The following is an 18360-nucleotide window of genomic DNA, read 5'->3' as shown; positions in this document are numbered from 1 at the left end:
CTTATCCCCAAACCCTGTTTCTATACTTAACTGTTCTTTATAAGTAAAGTTAGTTTTATTCTTTGTAAGTAAAGTTAGTTTTGAACAGGTCTGGGCGGAGCTTTATTAGTGGCATGCTGGTGACTGGGGGTGCAACTTGTCCTTTCCCAAGCACTTGAATCTGTATTGTTCCCACTGCATCTTTTCCCAGGAGTATATGGATACCTAACTTATAGGTTTCAGAATCCTCCCTTGTTGCAGATCACAAGACTAGTAACAGTTGATTATAGTCATCCCCCTGTGGTGGTAACTTATGCAAGCTTAAACGTTGCACTAGACCTTTTTGTGGGGGAACCTGAGCTGAAGAGGTTAGGTAACCATCTAAATCTGTAGTCCACCGTACTTCAGACCACAAAGAACAGGTGGCAGCTCCACACATACTTTTCCTAATTGCTATATCTAAGTATCCAATTGTGTGGGCATTCTACCACCTGGCATGCGTCAAATTTGACTGCTTTGATGGGTCCTTCATTTATAGTGATTATCAGGTCACCGTTTGGGCCTTTTGTCAATTCCCTTTGGAATCTAAACCTCAAGATCCAAAAACAGAATAAAAAAATACACCAGAGTATTAGTACTAATGTTACAATGCTTCCCACTGTCATCATCCCTATTAGGAATCGACCTGTCCATGTTTTGGTAAAGTATCCTGGTTCTAGCAGTTGTGTTTCCCTAAGCGGTTTTACCGCCTCTGTGAGCCTATATTGTGCCATGTTTCTTCACCGGGTTTGAGACGGGTGGTCCCTATTGGAGTCACTCCCCTTTGTAGGCGGACTTACACTCAAGGCTCCGTGGGCGTTCCCTGGTCTGACCCTAAGTTCCTTGCCCTCTTGCAATGTGAAAGTTGTATCCGAGGTACTCTTTCTGCTATTTTGACTGCTGTGGATGTGGACAACAGTACCTGATAGGGCCCTTCCCACCTTGGATCTGACCACTGCTTTCTCTTGATTATATCGATCCAAACCCAATCCCCTGGTTGGAGAAGCGTGTCCTACTCGGTTGGTGTTTCTTGACCTGTAAGAGTTTGGAGAGAAGACTTACTTAGACATCAGTAATTTTCTCATGTAGTTTGCTAGTTCGCAATCCATTTCTTCATCTTCCCTAGCAAATGGCTTGAGCTGTGGAATGTAGTATGGTCTACCATACAGCACCTCATAAGGTGACAACCCTTTTGCTGTGCGGGTTATTCTCATGCTCAATAAAGCTATTGGCAGACACTGAACCCAGTTTTTCCCCAGTCTCCTCCATTAGCTTTCTTAGTTTATTATTTATAGTACTGTTATGTCTTTCCACAGTGCCTGCAGACTGTGGGTGATGGACACAGTGGGGTTTTTTAGGTCAATATTACTAAACAATGAAGTAGGCAAGATAGGTTTACCATCTGTGTTTGTATAGATACCTTTTACCTGTACGGCCCCTTTTGATAACCATTTTTGTTTCTCAGTCCCGGGTGCTGACCCTTGCATTTCCATCAGCCATGTTTCATCTATTGCTTTCTGCATTTCTGCTGGTTCTGCCAGATAGGAGTGTATTTCTTGTTTGCCTTCAGCTGCCTCTTTTGCTGCTCTGTCTGCTAGGGCATTCCCTAATGTGATTGGGTCTGTACCTTTCTTATGTGCTGCACATTGGCATATAGCTACTTGACTTGGCTTTTGTACGATGTCTAACAGGGCCAGAATGAGATCTCTGCGTACAATGGGTTTGCCTGTTGATGTGACCATACCTCTGTTATTCCATCGTTGTGCAAACACATGTATGGTGGAAAAGGCATATTGGCTGTCTGTGTATATGTTCACCTTTTTCCCTTTACCTAGGTCACATGTCCTTGTTACAGCTATGATCTCTGCTTGTTGGGCTAAGAACTAGATAGTTTACCTGCCTCAACAACCTGGTCATGTGTTACAACGGCATACCATTTGATTTGTGCCCATATCATTCTTTTTACACGATCCATCAACAAAGTAGATATGTCACGGATCCAACCCACACCCACAGCGACTAGCTAACCGAGGAGGGCGCAAGTGTGGCCATGACTTGGGGTAAGAGGGAATAAGGGGGACTTGATCTGAATATATATAAGTATAGAAGACCGGTCGTGATATACTTTCACAGCCCGCACTGCCTCTGGCCACCATTAGAGGGAGACTCCACTCCAATCCAGCTGGCTGACCACACACACAGGCAGACACGAATCTTATATACAATCTGGTGCACACTAAGGGTTGAGGAGCAGCCTAGCAATCGCACACCCTTCTAGGATTCCTCCAGCTATCGTACAAGCTAGAACCCCAGTGTTAATCACTCTTCCACTGTCCACACCCCCCCACACCAGACACACCACAAACAGTAGCTTGCCCCCACCCAACAGTTTTACTGGCATGCTGGGCCACCACACACACACAGATCTCCGTCTGGCAGACCTGTTACCTTTACAATCTGCATGCAATCTGCCAACACGCAATGCATGTGCACACAGATTGGCAATGAACTTGACCGAGCGTATAAAGACACTGCAATACAATACAATCTCTCCGGAGATATGAGCCCGAGCTTAGTACCCAGAAGTCACTTCTTAATTTTATGATTTAATATCCCGAAAGTGGGCAGTGCATAAAATATGTACAAAGTATAAAAAGTTACAGAAAATACAAGAAGACATAATTGGCTATTGACTATAAAATAAAAGAGAAATAAAACTTTTACCAAGAATTATCCTGCGACTGGAGCAAGTCAGAGAAAGTCCGCAATCCGTCAGTCAATAGAATTGGCTCCATACGAATCACAACATCCATATCCCAGGTCCTCAATTTATGGGAATATGGACGTAGGCTGGACATTAGCCCTTGGCCAATTGATTCTGGGGGGTGTTCCTGTACCAGCGCAAGCATGGACAAGGGGAATGGGACTTTTTGGGGGGGCATACTGGTAAGAATGCAGGGGCCAACGAACGGGGTACCCAGTCCGCTAGAAGAATGGCCCCACCGGCATAGGAAGGAGGAGGTGAAGTCTGCACGGCTGCTACAACCACGGCTGTGGAGTCGGTAGATAAATGTTCTGACTCCGACTCCTCAGTTTTGTGTACCTCCGACTCCCCGACTCCTCTGTATTAATATGCGAATGTATTTTATACATTCCTTGAAGGAAAGAAAGGCAACATACATGTCATTACACAGGACTACTGGCTGGGGAGCCAACAGTCTACTGTATTGAACAGTTTAAGCAAAAGACAAACACAATGAAAACAAAGTTTTATTAATTTTTTTATTAATCAATCAAGTGGCTGGATAGTAGCAGCAGAAACCTCAGGAACTTCACCAGTCCAGGAATACAAACCACATTATTTGGTTGTTTTAGAACAAAAACAAAGCTTATCTATATGAACCAAAAACACAATCTGTAAAACCTAGAAATGGTTTATATTCATCCTGAAATGTAGTTCTAGGCTCAGCAAATGCACATCAATGGAATGTAGAGTTCGAAGGAAGAGAATTGCCTCTGCCAGATCCTGAGAGGCTCATAAGTCAGACTTTATTATTTTAGGGCTGAAAATAATCTTTCGACACTGACGGGTGGGTGGCATTGCAGTCACTATTCTGGCCACATCACTAACGATAGAGAGAAGTAGAGAAGTCATTAATTAGAACTTTTTGTGAATTGGGACATTTAAACTTGCTTTTTTTTTTTTTTAATTCCAATTTAAATTTAATCGGAGTCGGAGCATTGTTTGCCGACTGACTCCAGGTACCCAAAGTTTCCTCCGACTCCACAGCCCTGGCTACAACTGTGCAGCCAGGGATGGTGGGATCCCCTGCAGCCGTGGGTTCTGAGCCGAGGGAAAGTGTAGCCAACTTGGCGGCAAAGCCAGGAGGGGCTTCTGCCGCTCTACCAGGGATGGTGGGACCCCCTGCTGCAAACCTGGCTCCCAGGCAGAGCAATACTGCTGCCTCATCAGGGATGGTGGGACCCCCTGCAACAAACCTGGCTCCCAAGCAGAATACGGCAGCCTCACCAGGGATGGTGGGACCCCCTGTAACAAACCTGGCTCCCAAGCAGAGCAGTACTGCTGCCTCACCAGGGATGGTGGGACCTCCCGCAGCCCTGATTTCCACACAGGAGGGGGAGGTGAACTTGGCGCCAAGGCCGGAAGCAGCTATTGCCACTGCAACAGGGATGGTGGGACCCCCTGCAGGTCTGGCTATTCAGCTGTGAAGCCGGAAGGGGCTGCTGCTGCTCCCCCAGGAGTGGAGGAACCCCCTGTGGCCCTAACTACTAAAGAGGGAGGTGAAGTCACTATGGTTGGAGAAACCACTGACTTTTCATCAGGGATGGTGGAGCCCCCTGTGGACCTTGATGCTCATACCTGCCTGGTTGCAAAGCCAAGAGGGTCTGTCGCCGCTACCTCATCAGGGGTGGTGGGACCCCCCGTGGCTCCAGAAACCTGGGCAGTGGATGTGTCCAGTGCCCCCCCCCCCCAAAAAAAAAAAAAAGCAAGAGGTGGTGAGCAAGAAAGGCGGTAAAGACAAAGGGAATGCAAATTCAGCAGTACGACAGGAAGAGACCAAGACGACCCATGGTATGAACAATCAAAGGAACCCCTGTGAAACCCAGGGAGACCTGCAGCCCTTCCTCCTCAGCAGGGGTGGTGGGAACCCCAACCGTGGTGCCTGGGGTGAAAGGGTCAACAGGAATGGTGAGGACCCCCGTGGTCTTGCTCCCTAGGATGTCTGTGTGTAGAGATTACAAAGGAGCCAAAAGTGATCTTACCAGCAAAGGAGTGCCCTGGCGGTGAATCCTTGTCCGGGTCCGCGCTCCAGGGAGGTAAGCTGGGAGAGTTGGAAGTTGGAGGTGATGGAGCAGGACGAGCCAGGTAGCATGGCGGCTCGTACTGCTGTTCCCGTCTTCCCCGGCAGTGGAGCCAGAGATGGCGGGGGGTTGTGTCCCTGCCAGCCGTGGATGGCCTTTTGTCCAAGATAGCGCCCGCGCGATCGGCATCTGACGTCACTTCCAGTCCACGCGGGGGGCGGAGTCTGCAGTGGCCGCAGACCCGGATGTGGACAGTGGCTCGGAGGGAGCAGGTACGGCGTTCATTGGCGCTATTGCAGCTGGATATGGTCCTCGATCTGGGGTTTAAGGTGGCGGAAATTTTCGCTGTGATCCACCCCCATAACACCAATGAATTTGACGTGAGTTTCGTCACCCCAGTGGTGATGGAGTTTTTCCTTTCTCGGTTTGAGGTGGTAAGGGGCTGGTAAAAGTGGAAAGATTTCAGGGGGATTGCTTTATCTCGCCAGAAAGAGATTAAACACATTACTGTTCTTGTCCGGAATGAAATCGCTTCCTCCAGAGGATATAGCCACCTGGTTGGGGAGGGTTGGCCAGTTGCAGTCTGCCTTAGTAAAGAGCCGGGATAAGAAAGGCATCTAGAATGGGGCATGGACTGCCAGGATGAAGTTGGACAGGAGGGGGCACACAGTGGCGCACATGCCAGCCAGCGCATTTATAGGCCGGGAGAGGATCCTGGTATTCTATCCTGGGCAGCGCCGACTCTGTTTTAAGTGTGGGAGTCCCACGCACTTCAGCGCGGATTGCACTATGGAGCGGTGCATTAGATGTAAGAGTAGGGCATCGGGCAGAGAGATGCCACCTAATCTGTTGCAACCTGTGCAAGGAGATGGGCCACCCCTTCAGTAGGTGCCCCCCGGGCCTTTAGGGGGTATACTTCAGGATTGTCAGCTGGGCAGGCGGGCGAGATTCCAGCAGGTGAGTCCCCAGCGAGTGCGGCCCCTACAAAAGAGACGGAGACAAACTCAGCAGGGGGGGCGGATCCGGCAGTCCTAGCATGGCCACGCCGGATCAGCTTGCAGCATTGCCGGAGCAAATACCGGAGGGGGCGGAGGAGTTGGAGCTTGTCCCCCCCCGGGTCAGCAGCCGCCCAATTGGGGCTCCCAGGTGGAGGCAGCAGGAGCCATGAAGTTTGTCCAAGAGCTGGAGTCACTGCTGCACGGGAGGTGCTTCCAATTCGGGTCGGGTGACTCGGATGTGGAGGGTCCTGAGGAGGTCGGGGTCCCCCAGCCTCTGAAGCAAAGGGCAAATCGAGAAGGCAGTGTTTGTGAAGCTACAGAGGCTGCCGGAGAAGGTCACTGGTGTGGGCCTGTCATCTGGGCCGGTGCAAGATAGTGGTGTGGCAGGTGCAGTATTGGTTGGTAACCCTGTGGACTCAGGGATGGACGGTGGGACAATTGTAGATGTGGAGGACATTGCTGTAAGGTCTGAGTGTTCCCACTGCCCTCCTCTCTGGTGCCCCTGGGTCTATGCCTGGTGCCCCTGTGGTCATCCCGGGTGTCCCATCCCCTGTCTCTGCTCTGCCTCAGTCAGTGGCCGGTACTTGTCAGTGGGGTCACGGTGCCCAGCCAGGGCTCTGGGGTTGGGAGTAGTGTGGTGGTGGATGCCCCCTGTGGTGCCGTTCCTAAGGCTGGAGGGGATGGTAGTGCTGTACCTGGTAATGCTTTTGGGTCAGTCCCTGCAAGGGGAGAAAAATATTAAGGCACTACCATAATGCTTCTGTGCCTGGCCAGCTTGCAAAGGCTGGTGGCAATGCAGCTGTGGATGGTGTCCCTGGGTCTGGCCCTGTTGCCAAGGGTGGAAAGAAAGCTGTGGCTGAAAATGCCCCAGTGCCTGGCTGTTGTGGGCGGAGGGGGGGGGGGGTGGTTGCTGGTGCCCTTGTGTCTGCCCCAGGGTCGGCTGCAGTAAGCTATGCTGCAGCTGCTGGGGCCCCTGTCCATGGTTCTGGGTCGGGTGGCCCTAGTTATGCAGCGGCTGTGAGGGCAGCCATCTCAAGGCCTGTGAGGCGCAGGGATGTGGTACAGCTCAAATGGTGTGGCCAGGGTGCTCCCCCTAGGAGGGAATTGGTGGATTGCCTATTGGAGATGGGGTTTAACGCTAGCGACATCTTTGCCCTTATTGCACCGGTGGAATTGGGAACAGTACGATGTGTCATTTGTCAGGAGTGATACTCTTGACATATTTTGGCAGAAGTATGATGATAGATGGAAGGGGTCTGAGAGATGGGCAGGTTTAGTCCCCAATGTGGTGTCACGCCAGCCCTTGGTCAAAAATATCACGATCCTGGTCAGAAATGAGTCCAGCCCCCCTGCAGACATCTTGATCTGACTACGGCGGTATGGGGAAGTCTTAGGCCCTTTGGGTAAGATCAATGATGATAGGGGGATTTGGACAGGTGGATGGTCACAATGAGGTTGGGGATATCAGAAAATGTTGTGCGGCACATTCCCTCCTCGGCCTTTATAGGCCGTGACAGATTAATCATTTTCTATGCTGGGCAGCCAAGGCTCTGTCACAGGGGGGGCAGCAAGTCGCACTTTGCCTCATCCTGTGCGGTCTTGCGGTGCTCTCTCTGCCAGGAGGTGGGCTATGTGGCGAAAGACTGCAACGAGATCAGATGTAATCTTTGCTTGCGTTTGGGGCATGCGTACACTCAATGCCCAGAGGCCCCGCACGACCAGTCAGAGGTGGTGGCGGAATTGGCGAGGATGGAGGCAGGCAAAGATTGGGTCCGGCAGTAGTAGAGGAAGGTGTCTCCCCTGTGGTTCCTGTTGTGTCTGTTGCCCCTGCAGATATTGCGTCTGTCATTGTGGAGTCTGTGGGTCTGTGTTCCCCTGCCCCTGTGGTGTTTAAACCCCCTGCTGTGTCTGTTCCCCCAGGGTCAAAATTGAAAGAGGCTGCTAAAGGGGCTGGTATGTCCGGACCTAGGGTGGTCCCCCCACCAGTGTTACTGCCCAGGAGGCGCTGGAGGGGTCGTGCTGGGGTAGGCGAGAAGGTGGAGGGGAAGGAAGAGGCTGTTAAGGGGATCCTGTTGGGGGTCCGGTGGTGGAGGTGGGTTGGACGAAGGTAAGAGGGAGAGGGAAGAATAAAGTTATCTCCCCGGCCTCGTCCAGGTTAGGCGCAACCCGGACAGCACTGGTTTCACGTATAGGAGAGGTAATTGTCAGAGTAGGATAGGTTTTTTTTTGAAGGAGGACTCTGCCTTCTCGGCCCCCGAGTGTCGGGCGGTGGAGTTTTCTGATCACCTTTTACTTACTGTGACTTTGAATGTTTCAGATGCGCCACTGAGAGGGAAGGGCATCTGGAGAATGAATTCGGCTCTGCTGGAAGACGAGGAGGTGAGACGATCTTTTGAGGCGTTCTTTCAGGCTCAGGAGACTGTGCTGGCTTTCTGCAACAGTAAGTCGGAGTGGTGGGAGCTTACCAAGATGCGGATCGGCAGATTTTTCAGGGCCATAGGGAAAAGAAAAACAGCTAAATATATTGCCGAACAGCGTTTGCGGAGGAAGCTCGACTGCCTTGTTTCTAGCGGTGGAGATTCAGGGGCAATCTCAGAGGTGAAGCTTCTTCTTAGGAAGTACCAGTACGACCGGCGCGCCTCTGGTTCTGGAGAGGGATTATGGAAAGTACCACTCGCCTAACCTTTTCAGAACTGTAAGCAGAGTGCAGCGATTAAGACGGTCTCTGGCTTGAGGGATAGTATGGGGTCCCTGACAAGATCCAGGTCAGGAATCTTGGAGGTCTCTAGGTCCTTTTATGAAGATTCCTGAGTGAGAAGCACCTCGACCGGAAAAGGATGTTGAGCTTTTTGGAGTCTACACCAGGTTTAGAAGGTAATGTCTCGTCTGCAAGTTTGACAGAGGAAATTACAGCAGAGGTGTCCAAAGCCATTGACAGTTTGGCCAGTAAGAAGACCCCTGGGCCAGACGGTTTGACAGCTGAGTTTTTTAGAACCTTTAAGTCCAGCTTGGCACCTCACCTTGCGGAGGTTTAGAATTGCTGTCTGGAAAAGGGGTCGCTCCCTCCCTTCATGAGGCAGTCTGCTGTAATTCTCCTGTCAAAGGGTAAGGATCCTTCGGCTATTGAGAATTGGCACCCCATTAGCCTTCTCGATGATAGAAAGATTCTGGATCTTGCTCTGGCGCCTGTCAGTGGCAGATTTACTTTCGCGCCAGCAGCATTGCTCGGTCCGGGGCAGGAGCACCTTCACAGCGGTGTTAGCTGTCCGGGAGGCTCTGGAGCGGTGTAAGGCTGAGGGCTGGGGGAAGTTTCTGCTGGCAGTGGATCAGGCAAAGGCCTTTGATCGAGTCGATCACGAGTACCTCTGGCATCTCCTGGACCGGTATGGCCTGGGGGGAGGTTTATTAGCTGGCTTAAGACATTGTACAAAGAGGCGGAGAGCTTCACGTTGGTGAATGGCTGGGTTGGGCAGCCTTTTGGGGTTGGGTCTGGTGTGTGCCAGGGGTGCCCGCAGAGCCCTCTGCTCTACGCTTTCGCTATTGACCCCTTTATTAGGAGGTTGGATGGTGTAGTGTTGGGCGGGGTGTCGGTGGGTGCCACTGGGGATCTGTCACCGAAGGTCGTAGCCTACGCTGACGACGTTTCTGTTTTCATCTCTGGGACTGAAGAGGCGCAGGAGGTGGTCTCAGTAATGGATCAGTATTCCGAGGCATCAGGCTCCAAGGTCAACCAGGACAAATGTGAATTCTTCTGGATGGGTAGGGAAGGTGAGAGTTTTTCACTTCCGGACACCTTCCCTGTGCCTCAGCAGAGTATAAAAGTTTAAGGCATCAATTTCGGCCCTGCTGATTATAGCAAGTCAAATTGGGAGGCCAGGCTGGCTGATGCCAAGGTGAGATGCTGGAAGGGGTGGCGGCTCTCCTTGAGGGAAAGGGTTGACTTGATTAAGACTTTCCTGATTCCCATCTTTTTGTATGGGAGCTTTCTTTGCCTCTTACCAGAATCGCTCTATACAAGGATTTTCAGCTATTTCTTCCAGATTTTATGTGGGAACAGGCTGAACCTTGTCAGGCGGGATGTAACCTACTCATCCAGGCAGGAGGGTGGCCTAGGTATGGTCAACCCAATTGTATTCCTTTCTCTGAAGTTAAACATAAAACATAACTTTAGTAACATGCTAGCAGAGAGAGCGCCCGCATGGGTAGGACGGTTTAGGATTTGGTTTAGACCCTTTCTGAGCTGTTGGGAGAGTGGCGGGCTAGTTAAAAGCCCGCATGTTAAGCTCCCAGCTTATGTGGCCCCGAGCCTGAAGTTACTCAGGCGATGGCGGGGGAGGTCAGATCCCTCCCTAGGAAACTCCTGGGTGAGAGGGTTGTGGCGACCGCCTTTCATTCACTGCTGGCCTTGAAAGATTGCCCTGGCCATATTATGAGGGAGGGTTTACGGTTGATTCATTTGGAATGGATTCCCTTGAAATTTAGGGACCAGGCCTGGCTCACTTTCCACGACAGGCTGTATGTGAGGGGTAACCTGAAGTAAGGAGAGCCTGCCAGGGGCTCAGGTACAGAGTGTGTGGAGGAACTGTGCTATAGGGCCCCTCCAGGAGGATTGTCCAGCCCTGTCCTTTATTAAACAGCTAGAGGAACCCCAGCGGGAGGTAGTAGGGGTTGTGGTGGATCCCACGGACACGGGTGAGGCGCCTGCCCCTGTGTGGCCTGTTGAGTGGGAGACCCTGGTGGATAATGCGGGGGTCCTTGCAGAGTTGGCGGATCCCTTGGGTAGTGTACGGAGGGACAGGAGGGCAGAGATATTGGGGATCGTGCCCAGCCAGGCACCAGTAATGGCTGCTGAGGCAGGGGTGGTGGAACCCCCCAAGGCTTCCAGGCGGGTCACAGGAAGCCAGCCTACTGGTGGAACCCCCCAGGACACTAGGTATGTCACAAGAAGTCAGCCTGCTGTCGGCACTGAAGGAGGGAAAAAACCTTTGCCAAGGTGGCTGGCATGCAGGTGAGGTTGGACCACTTCTACGGCCAGCATGGCGCCCAGGCCTTCCGAGAGATCCTGGGGGGGGGGGGGGGGGGGGGCAGGGCCATGGTGGGAGTGTTTGGTCCAGGGGGATAGGAGGCCCTGAACGTAAGAGGAGGAATGTTATCCAACTAAGGTTTCAGGGGTTGGGTCAGTGCCCCAGTAGGGGCCAGGTGGTGGACATGGTCCTGGGACTGGGCTTCAGGGTGGCGGAGATCTTTGCTGTGATTCATCCCCACAACACCACCGAGTTCGATGTAAGCTTCATCACCCCAGTGGTGATGGAGTGGATTTTCTCTCGTTATGAGGTGGTAAGAGGCCGGGGGAAGTGGAAGGACTTTAGGGTGATAGCCCTATCTCGTCAGGAGGAAATAAACACTCGTTCGGAGTCCCTTCCTCCGGAAGATATTGCTACCTGGTTGGGGAGGTATGGCAAGTTACAGTCACCTTTGGTGAAGAGCCGGGACGAGAAGGGGATTTGGACTGGGGCATGGACTGCCAGGGTGAAAATTGACAGGAGGGGGGCACACGGTGGTGCACATGCCACCTAGCGCGTTTATTGGCCGGGACAGGATCCTGGTGTTTTACCCTGGGCAGCCCCGCCTCTGTTTTAAATGTGGGAGCCCCACGCACTTCAGTGCAGATTGCACCATGGCACAGTGCATTAGGTGTAATGGAGTGGGACACCAGGCGGAGAGTTGCCACCTGATCTGTTGCAACCTATGCAGGGAGATGGGCCACCCCTTCAGTAGATGCCCTAGGGCCTTTAGGGGGTACACCTCAGGGTCATCAAGTGGGCAGGCGGGTGAGGCCCCAGCGAGTGCGGTAGAGGCAACCTCTGCGGGGGGCAGACCCGGCAGTGAAGAGGAAAACCCCGTCCCAGTTGAGGTGCCTGGAGAGGAGGAAACAGGTGGTGGCAGGATCGCAGGATGGTGGTGTGGAGCAGCTGGTAAAAGGCCAGCAGGGGGTGCAGGGGCCAGTCAAAGAAATCCTGGTTCCGGCCCCAAGACGGTCCAAAAGAGATGAGGTGGGGAAATTGGCTCTGGATAGCGGCACAGAATTTCCCCCCTCCTCTGCCTCTCCACAAGCCTCCCTGTTCCTTCCTCCCTCTCCCCCCATCACCCACCCTCTCCCCTCCCCCCCACATCCCCCCCTCTTCCGCAGCCCTTGTTACCCCCCTCTCCCCGGAAAACATCCCTTCCCCCAGGGAGGGTGGGGAGAGGTGGGGGGGACGCTGGAGGCTAAGCCTCCTGATCCTCGAGGGGTAGTCCCTCGAGCAGGTGCAGGAACAGGCAAAGGGTCAGGACCTTGGGACCTCAGGCAGGGGGCTCAAAAACACCCTAGGGGTGGGCCCATGGGTACCAATAGCAGTCCCTCGGTCGTTGAGAGTGCGGGGGAGGCTGCAAAAGGGAAGGGTGAGTGGGAAAGAAAGAAAAAGGAAGTCCCTCAAAATTAAAAAGGGAGCTACAGGTGTTTCTCCTTTGGGAGGGGTGACGGGGGAAGGTACCCTGCCCCTCTCAAACAAGTATGAGGTCTTGGCCTCCTCTGATTCAGAGGAGGACTTGAGTTACATGGAGTAAAGTACGACCACTTCAATTATTAAAGATGGCGGTACCCGCTCCAATTCGGCTTGCGACCATTAATGTCGCAAGCATTCGATCTACGGCGGGTGGTTATATGGCCTTTGATGTTCTCAGCCGGGTTGAAGCTGACATTTTGTTTTTGCAGGGAGACCTGGCTGGCATCTGTGGCAGAGATGTATCTAGCAAAGAGGGAGTGGCGGTGTGGGCCCAGCTTCTAGTGTGGCTGCAGTCCGTGCTCCTGACCCGGTTTCAGTTCCGGTGCCAGGGCCAGTCTCAATGCCTGTAAACCCCGCCTCTGCTCCTATCACGGCTCCTGTGCAGGGTCCCGGTCCCCGTCCCTGCTCCCGGTGTGAGACCTGCAATGGCAGGCAAGGATTAAGTCCAGGTTGGATCCTCAGCACAGGGGGTGGCACACAACAGAACTCGGGTGGGCAAGGATTAAGTCCAGGTTGGATCCTCAGCACGAGGTGGCACCCAGCAGGCAGAGCAGAGGGTTGAGTCCTCGGGCACAGGGTAGCAAATCAGGGACTCACCAGCTAGCAGTGGCCCCAGCAAAGGAAGTCTGAAGACCCGTGAGTAGATGTTGTCTATCTTCTTAGAGGGCTGCGTCTTGGCCGCAGCTTCAAGACCACACAGGCAATGTAGAACCACAAGTCCCAGCAGTACACAAAGCACAGTTCAATGCATCTTCTAGCGAAGCCTGCAGCCATGAGCTGCTCTGTCCATCATTACTCAAGCTCTGCACAAGCCCCCCCCCGGTGCCGACACATCTGGCTTTTCACAGCCACAGGACACCATTCTGTCTGCGCTCCCTGCTGAGATCAATCTCATCTCCCACCCCCTTCGGGGCACAGGAACTCCAAATTTTAACGAAGCAGACCAGCTGACAGAGACAAAAATTCAACAAATCCCAAATAAAATCATATTTCTGATCTCGTCACAATGACACTACTGCCTCCTTGTGGATGATCCTGGTAGGACTGTCCTGTGTTACTATACATATATCACGGTCACACTACTGCCTCCTTGTGGATGATCCTGGTAGGACTGTCCTGTGTTACTATACATATATCACGGTCACACTACTGCCTCCTTGTGGATGATCCTGGTATGACTCCCCTGTGTTACTATACACAGTATTACTGACACTATGATGCCACCCTATCCCAACTTCTGGACCCTTAAAACATTATGAAAAAATGTAATAACCAATAGAAGACAACAGCAATCGAAACCACAAGCCAACAAAGGGCACACACATAAAAAGCACATATCCTGACCCTAAGCAAACAATGTGCACCAGCGCAGACATTGGCCTGGCTTTACACAACGGAATGACAGCCCCTCTTTGCTGCTGTGTCTGAACAAACAGGACTGCGCAGCAACAAGGAAGCAGCTGTTCTGATGTGTGCATGTGGCAGAGTAAGGCCGGACCAAGGTCTCTGAACACACAGGACTGTGCAGCATAAAGAGGCCGGAATTCCACAGTACATGTGCAGAGTACAGGGGGACCAACATCTAAGGTGCTGCTCAGTCCGGTGTGTGTGTTCGTTGTACATGTGCAGAGTAAAGGGGGACCAACATCTAAGGTGCTGCTCAGTCCGGTGTGTGTGTTCGTTGTACATGTGCAGAGTAAAGGGGGACCAACATCTAAGGTGCAGCTCAGTCCGGTGTGTGTGTTCATTGTACATGTGCAGAGTAAAGGGGGCTCAACATCTAAGTTGCTGCTCAGTCCGGTGTGTGTGTTCATTGTACATGTGCAGAGTAAAGGGGGCCCAACATCTAAGTTGCTGCTCAGTCCAGTGTGTGTGTTCATTGTACATGTGCAGAGTAAAGGGGGACCAACATCTAAGGTGCTGCTCAGTCCGGTGTGTGTGTTCATTGTACATGTGCAGAGTAAAGGGGGACCAACATCTAAGTTGCTGCTCAGTCCAGTGTGTGTGTTCATTGTACATGTGCAGAGTAAAGGGGGACCAACATCTAAGTTGCTGCTCAGTCCAGTGTGTGTGTTCATTGTACATGTGCAGAGTAAAGGGGGACCAACATCTAAGGTGCTGCTCAGTCCGGTGTGTGTGTTCATTGTACATGTGCAGAGTAAAGGGGGACCAACATCTAAGTTGCTGCTCAGTCCAGTGTGTGTGTTCATTGTACATGTGCAGAGTAAAGGGGGCCCAACATCTAAGGTGCTGCTCAGTCTGGTGTGTGTGTTCGTTGTACATGTGCAGAGTAAAGGGGGACCAACATCTAAGTTGCTGCTCAGTCCGGTGTGTGTGTTCATTGTACATGTGCAGAGTAAAGGGGGACCAACATCTAAGTTGCTGCTCAGTCCGGTGTGTGTGTTCATTGTACATGTGCAGAGTAAAGGGGGACCAACATCTAAGTTGCTGCTCAGTCCTGTTTGCTCACATAAAGCAGGGAAGACTTGGGCCCGGTTTCCTCAGCACACAATGGGATCCCATCCTCTCATACTCAGGATTGTGCTGCAGCTCAGACATTGGCGAAGGGTTCAGGTGATCCTAAAGACTGAACATTTTATACTTTGTATTCTCTGCATGAATGTAAAACATTGTAGTCATCGTTCTGCCTCCCCTTATACCTACCCGAGGTCTATGACCCTTTACAGCACTTTTCTGCTCTCTCTGCTCACAGAGACAGGAGTGTGCGCCATCGGCTCCTGCTGCCAATCAAATCCAGCCAACAAAGGGGGGCCAAGCTACACTGTATGTGTCAATAGACACCCCCTGCATGGCTCAGGAATGAGCTGCAGTGGTGCCGCACAGTAAGTGGCTTGCTACTGGGGTCAAACAAAGAGGAAGAGCCTAGAATGCTGACTGGGGACTCCAGAAGAGGACATTCGGGGCTGCTCTGTGCAATACTATTACACAGAGCAGGCAAGTATATTTGTTACTTTTTTGTAAAACAGCCTTTCCAAATGCTTTACTCAGCGTCATGGAGCCCCAACCCCCCCGAATTCCGGCCTATCACAGTGTCTCAGCTGCTGAGCGGTAATGAAGAGGCTGGTATCTGGGTGACCGTGAGTGTAAATCCCAGCCGCTGCTCAGTCCCATGTTATAGTTCACAAAGATCAGCAGCGAGGAGGTTGGTATCTGACATGTGCTTGTGAAGTCATCCTACCTCAAGTCTCCGGGTGTCCTCGCTGCTCCATCACTTCTTCCCATCGTCCTACCAGGAGAAGTGCTCTGTAGATGACGGGACGTCTCTGACATCTGGCAGATCACAGCTTCTCTCTTCTGTCCTCAGACCAGCTGAAAGGGGACAATATTCCGGGTCAGAGAGAACCATCAGAAGACACGGAGTAACCTGACATGACAGAGGCTGAACACAGTGTGCGGAATTACTGCCTCCTGGATATCATCCCCAAGGACCGCCTCCTGGATATCATCCCCAAGGACCGCCTCCTGGATATCATCCCCAAGGACCGCCTCCTGGATATCATCCCCAAGGACCGCCTCCTGGATATCATCCCCAAGGACCGCCTCCTGGATATCATCCCCAAGGACCGCCTCCTGGATATCATCCCCAAGGACCGCCTCCTGGATATCATCCCCAAGGACCGCCTCCTGGATATCATCCCCAAGGACCGCCTCCTGGATATCATCCCCAAGGACCGCCTCCATATCTCCAGACCATCCAACCCAAACAATGCAGATTGTGAGATCTAACTTCACTTCCTGAAAACCCCCCATAGTACCAGAGGGCCCACGCCAGGACCCCAGTACAACTTATTCCATGCCTGTACATAATCCCATCGTGAGGATACATTGGGGGGGGGGGGGGGGGGTGAGGAGGGATACAATGTATGGAGGGGGGGGCACAGGGCATGGAGGGAGGTGGGGGGTACAATGCATGGAAGTGGGCGTGGGGGGTACAATGCGTGGGGGGGGGGGGCGAAGACTGTGGAGGGGGGGGGGGCGAAGACTGTGGAGGGGGGGGGGGCGAAGACTGTGGAGGGGGGGGGGGGGGCGAAGACTGTGGAGAGGGGGGGGGGGGCGAAGACTGTGGAGAGGGGGGGGGGGGCGAAGACTGTGGAGAGGGGGGGGGGGGGGGCGAAGACTGTGGAGAGGGGGGGGGGGGCGAAGACTGTGGAGAGGGGGGGGGGGCGAAGACTGTGGAGAGGGGGGGGGGGCGAAGACTGTGGAGAGGGGGGGGGGGGCGAAGACTGTGGAGAGGGGGGGGGGGGCGAAGACTGTGGAGAGGGGGGGGGGGGGGCGAAGACTGTGGAGAGGGGGGGGGGGGCGAAGACTGTGGAGAGGGGGGGGGGGGCGAAGACTGTGGAGGGGGGGGGGGCGAAGACTGTGGAGGGGGGGGGGGGCGAAGACTGTGGAGGGGGGGGGGGGGGCGAAGACTGTGGAGGGGGGGGGGGGGCGAAGACTGTGGAGGGGGGGGGGGGGCGAAGACTGTGGAGGGGGGGGGGCGAAGACTGTGGAGGGGGGGGGCGAAGACTGTGGAGGGGGGGGGGGCGAAGACTGTGGAGGGGGGGGGGCGAAGACTGTGGAGGGGGGGGGGGGCGAAGACTGTGGAGGGGGGGGGGGGCGAAGACTGTGGAGGGGGGGGGGGGCGAAGACTGTGGAGGGGGGGGGGCGAAGACTGTGGAGGGGGGGGGGCGAAGACTGTGGAGGGGGGGGGGCGAAGACTGTGGAGGGGGGGGGGCGAAGACTGTGGAGGGGGGGGGGGCAAAGACTGTGGAGGGGGGGGGGGCGAAGACTGTGGAGGGGGGGGGGCGAAGACTGGAGGGGGGGGGGGCGAAGACTGTGGAGGGGGGGGGGCAAAGACTGTGGAGGGGGGGGGCGAAGACTGTGGAGGGGGGGGGGGGCGAAGACTGTGGAGGGGGGGGGGGGCGAAGACTGTGGAGGGGGGGGGGGCGAAGACTGTGGAGGGGGGGGGGGCGAAGACTGTGGAGGGGGGGAGGAGAGGGGGTATAGGGTATGGGGGGGTGAGGGGGGTACAGTGTTGGGGGGGGTACAGGGTATGGCGGGGGGGGGGGGGGGAGTACAAGGACTTTACAATATGGAGGTTTCATAGCAGACATTTTTACCTCAGGCTCCATCCTCCTCAGCCACACCCAGAGAACACGACACTCCCGCCATTATCACTTTCCCGCCCGCTTTATAAAACGACTTCCGGGGGTGGGGCAGAAGGAGATGACGTCACCTTGTATGATTACCGGTGTACCGCCCCTACCTTCTGGTTGGCTGCTTTCTAATTAGTGTCCCCCACCTATAGCAATCTATCATAGGCTAGAGATGAGCCAATCGGAAGATAGGGGGCGGAGCCGCACAACCCGGCGGACATGAAGGGAATGATGGAGTTCTCTATCATTCTCAGTACGATGGCGGTCTGACAAGACATACAAATAAAGATATAGTATACAAACTAATACATGTACCACCATACATACTACTGCGCATGCCCGGGCCTCCATCATTGACAGGTACATAGCAATTTATGGTCTTCAATAAGATGGCGGCCACTGAAGACAGACAGTGAGGAACAACTTCCTCCACACATCAGTTCTGTTTGTATTGTAGAAATGATGAAACTGCAGGAATTCCTCTTTCCCGGCCGATTGTATCGGGAGGAATAATTCTGTCAGACCTCCGCTGGGAGTCATTCCGGGCTCAGCCAGCAGGTGGCAGCGCAGTCCTGTCATGTCGTGTGCTACCAGACACATCCACAGGGGGCGACGAAGTACCTGTCATGTAGAAACTCAAGCAGAGCGCTTCCAGGAACGGCCAGCAGATGGCAGCTAAGTATCTGAATGACGTAAAGCGCATGCCCCATCCGACACCATTTTATTGTGGAAATATATTATATCTTCGAGCAAATGGCGGTTACGGCAGCTGGAAATGTTTTCCGGTGCTTATTATTGTAAATACATTTTCTGTCAAGT

General features: G+C 53.4%; 1 long non-coding RNA gene across 1 annotated transcript; it reads right to left on the bottom strand.

Moving 5' to 3' along the window:
• Nucleotides 1-908: 908 nt before the first annotated feature.
• Nucleotides 909-17805, bottom strand: LOC149434397 (uncharacterized). The gene is made up of 3 exons (XR_016308661.1): nucleotides 17506-17805; nucleotides 15585-15715; nucleotides 909-1053 (listed from the first exon to the last, which is right to left on the bottom strand). It is a non-coding gene; the product is annotated as an uncharacterized LOC149434397 (long non-coding RNA).
• Between the last annotated feature and the right edge of the window lie 555 nt (nucleotides 17806-18360).

This window comes from Staurois parvus, unplaced genomic scaffold (genome assembly GCF_062004578.1).
Source record: "Staurois parvus isolate SC_StPar_1 unplaced genomic scaffold, SC_StPar_1.0 ptg001754l, whole genome shotgun sequence".
In the NCBI taxonomy this organism is placed as follows: Eukaryota; Metazoa; Chordata; class Amphibia; order Anura; family Ranidae; genus Staurois; species Staurois parvus.
Note: the sequence above shows the minus strand (reverse complement) of the source record. Positions and strands in the feature narration are given on the sequence as shown.